At 27.4% G+C, this 4,139-nt stretch overlaps 1 long non-coding RNA gene across 1 annotated transcript in view; it reads left to right on the top strand.

Annotated features, from left to right (window-relative positions):
- Positions 1-3,288, top strand: part of LOC111085502 — a 17,518-nt gene extending 14,230 nt beyond the window's left edge. Inside the window, exon 3 of the long non-coding RNA XR_002610338.1 lies at positions 3,232-3,288. This is a non-coding gene — a long non-coding RNA (uncharacterized LOC111085502). The remainder of the gene's footprint in view (positions 1-3,231) is intronic.
- Positions 3,289-4,139: the final 851 nt, after the last annotated feature.

The following is a 4,139-nucleotide window of genomic DNA, read 5'->3' as shown; positions in this document are numbered from 1 at the left end:
AAAAACAAACAAACAATCGTTTTATGGACTAAGTGAAGAAATACATCTTAGCCATTTTTACCTTTTCAGTTTTCATAGCATAACAAAAATGTTTATAGTAAACACTTCTTTGTTATATCAAACAATGATTACATTACCAATATATTAATGCATTGTCCAACCATGTAAAATTTTTATTATGTATGTTATGTTTTAGTATTTTAATTCGAGTGTTTTGTATTGTTTATTGGTGATGACGCGTGACGCCTAAAAATCTCCTGAGTGTCTAGATTTACCATGACATCTCAAATTTTCATGAGATTTATGGAAAACGAGTATTGTATTAAAAAAACTCCATAGTTAATTATTCATTTATTGAATCAGAGCTAGTTAATCGATTAGTAAGACAACATGTCAGTCAATGAGTTGATTAGTTAGTTAGTTACTGAATTATCGATTGTTTACTGTGTTAGTCCGCCAGGTTTTCATGTGCCAGAGATACGCAAAAAAAAAATTAATATGTAAATGAATGTTTTTGTGAGTTAGGCCTATAAACGAATATAGCCTGTAGAATTTGTAAGTTCCAGTTAAAAATATTATACCACTTTCATTACCATTAACTGAAATGGACTTTGCATTATTTTTACTGAATATTAAATGCTGTTACAGCTAAATGTATTTGCTGATACACACTCGAATTATGAAAAACAATGTCACATAGAAGAAGCAAGATTGTGTATAAGAATAATTTAGTTTATTTTTCTAAACATTTTGTTAGAATGAAAGAAGTAAAATTCGTATTTAGAAAACAAGTATGAAAGTACGTAAAAGAATAAGAAAACTTTGGAAGACACAGATATCAAACTACAATGCCATTTGGTGTTCACATTACACCTGGGAGATTAGTGGTATTTGTTGATTGATTAATCAAAGATCTCACTAATTAAATATATTCGATTAATTGACCAGTGTAGTGTTCAACAAACCATGGTAGGTACAAGGACAAAAAACCTTGGCAGCAGGTGCTCCAACCAATTGCCTTCCCTCTAGTAAGCACTTCAAAAAGAAAAAAGTTGGTGACGGTTAATATCTAGTAGTGTTACTTCCTTCTAGCCAGCAGTTCAAAAAGATAAAAAGTTGTCAGCCTTCTCTAGAACCAGAAACTTTCGAATAACTAAAGATGAGCAAACTTGAAGTGTAAAAACATTATAAGGCTAAAGTCGGGCAGAGCACAGACAGCTCATTATAATGGCTTTATGCTTAGAATAAATAAATGTAAAAGTGATAAACGGAAACTCTAATTTTGATTAGTTGATTATTTTTGTAACAGTCGGTTGAACATGACCACGGACTTAAAACTGTAGAATGGTTTCTAGATAAGTAGAAAGAGTTAATTCATCCCAGGTTTAATAAAGCTTTTGTCTTATAAGGTTTAGATATAGTCTTGAAAAACTTATACTCATGAGGAACAAATCTTTCGTCAAATCTCTGGTACAGCAATAGGCATTCAAGTTGCTCCAAATATGCTAATATCACTATGGGATTTTTCGAATTACAACTATTTAATATACTACCTAATTATTTTCAATAGGATTTTGAAGTTCACGTAAAAACGTTTCGGAAAAGATTTTTAATGATTGTTTTGTAATATGGAAAATACTCAATATTTTGATAATTTTGTTAGGATTTTACATTCAATAAACAAGGAAATTAAATACACCTTTGAAAGAAATAATAAAGTTTGTTTTTTTTTCTTTTTAGATATGTTGGTAAGTGTTTCATCAGAAAATGAAATTATAACTTTCTTTTTTTTTATAAATCCACAAACTCATTTCACTATGTAATTATTTCTAGTAATTATCCTAAACATATAAAATTAAATGTTACTGTAAATCTAGCAAGTATATTATACCATTTGGTTTCTAGTGAAGAAACGAGAGTTAACTATTATTAGAATTAAAAGCATTCTTAGCTCAGGGTCAATATCCGGAGAAAATTATATTCAAAGGTTTTGAAATTGCTAAGAATAACTTTTTAAATAAAAAAAAACATTTAAACAGAGAGATTAGTAAACCTAAAGAGAATATTTTATCTTTTGTAGTGACTTATTATCCAAATATACATATTGATATTTTATTTGTTACTAATCAGTTAAAAAAAATAGCAGATTAAAGAAAACTGAAAGATAATAAAATTATTCTAACAAGAAGAAAACCTAAAAATGTGTATAGGTTATTGAATAAACCTAATGAAAGAGATTTTTAAAGAAGATATTTTAGTTGTAAAAGTACTGTGCTTGGTGTAATTTAGCTTACATGAAAACTACCAAAACGGTAAAGAACAATAATAAAAAAATTGTTTTTCATTAATAGCTCATTTAATTGCAATTCTAAGAACTAATACATCTTTTAGAGTGTAAATTGAGATGAATTCTATATTGATGAAATAGATGGAATAAGATTAAGGATAAATTTACATAACTTCAACCTTAGGTATCCCCAAAACAGCCCAATATAAGCCAACAGACATATTAATGAATGTATTTGCCCCCCCCCCCCCAGTGGCATAGCAATATCAAAAAGCTAGTTTCCTTTGATCAGTTAATATGAAAACCCAGTGATTAACTTTCTGAATCCGTACTTATGCCCCCCCCCCAGTGGCACAGCGGCATGTCTGCGGACTTACAACGCTTGAATCCGGAGTTCGATACCCGTGCTGGGCAAAGCACAGATAACCCATTGTGTAGTTTTGTGCTTAATTACAAACAAACAATGATTGTACTTTGGATATATCTAAAAGTATAAAAGAACCATATTTTCATGTTTTCCTTTCGTGTGCATGTAATGTAAAACATAAAAGATTATTTTTCGAAAAATATTTCATAAATTATTTTAGAACCAGTTTAAATAGAAGTAGGAGGGCAGAAGTAACAGGTTGTGTAAAGTCAGTACGAAGTGCGAAACCATAAAAGCTATTAGTAAGACTTACAGAAAAGGCAATAAAGTATGATGTATGAATAAATAAATCGCATTTTTATAATAACAAGTGAAAGTATAATTAAAATAAGATCTTAATTTAAAAAGGAAAGTATATTGTATGAACTTTCATTTTATTTCTTTTTGAGCATTTTTAATATACTTAATTTATACATGATGTGCATTATATGTTTGTACATTTGGAAAATGTATCACGTACTTAATTTAGTTTAATTATATTTAGTTGGAAATGGGTATTTGAATGTTTTTTTTATAGATGTCCCGAAAAGTGACCTTTGAAGTGATGAAACTGGTTGAAAAGATTAATAAAGAGGTAAGTGAAAACAAATATTAAACAACCAGCCATTTTATTGAATAAATTACTTTATATTTTATTTGATAGAATTAGAAATCTAAATAGTAATAACAATAAATACACTTTTTTGGCAATAAAAAATAATCACCCCATTTTAGAATAAATAATTGTGAACAAGTGAAAACTATTCAAACATTTAATTTTACCACTATATATATATACGACTATTCCATTGAAAGATTTAATTTCAGCTATGAATTTATTAACACAACAATATTGTAATCTTTCCGTAGTACTTCATGAAAGAAATTATTTATATATAAAGTTTCTGTATTTATAATAATCATATTTTTCATAATTAGGCATTTAAACAAGTAAAAGGAGCTCCATTGTATGGCAAATTTAGATAATTATTTCTATGATGATAAGTTTATTGAGAACATCGTAAGTCTTGAAATTTGTCTTAACATACACATATAGAGGTATAATATATATATATAGTATAAATAGTCCTAAGATAAATAATTTTATCAACACTATTTTAGTAGAATTAGAAAACACTTCAATTTCTGAAGAAGAGGCACATTATTTGTATGTATTAAATTGATTAATCATTATATTAATTTAAATGTTTTTTGATAAAGGAAAATATTTTATTTTCCAATATACGGCCTACTCTCTCCTAATACCAATGTGTCATATTCTTCTGTAATAAGTATTGTAACTTCACAATCGCTCAATTATGCAACATTTGTAATAACTTACAATATATTATTGTTAATATTGAACTATTGATGCAAAAATTAATATTTAATAAATTTAGTAAAGCAAAATTAAATAAAATTACTAAAAACATTTTGTGTTAAATA

This window comes from Limulus polyphemus, unplaced genomic scaffold, assembly GCF_000517525.1.
Source record: "Limulus polyphemus unplaced genomic scaffold, Limulus_polyphemus-2.1.2 Scaffold431, whole genome shotgun sequence".
In the NCBI taxonomy this organism is placed as follows: domain Eukaryota; kingdom Metazoa; phylum Arthropoda; class Merostomata; order Xiphosura; family Limulidae; genus Limulus; species Limulus polyphemus.
The sequence above is the reverse complement of the archived record's forward strand: the minus strand, read 5'-3'. Positions and strand labels throughout refer to the sequence as shown.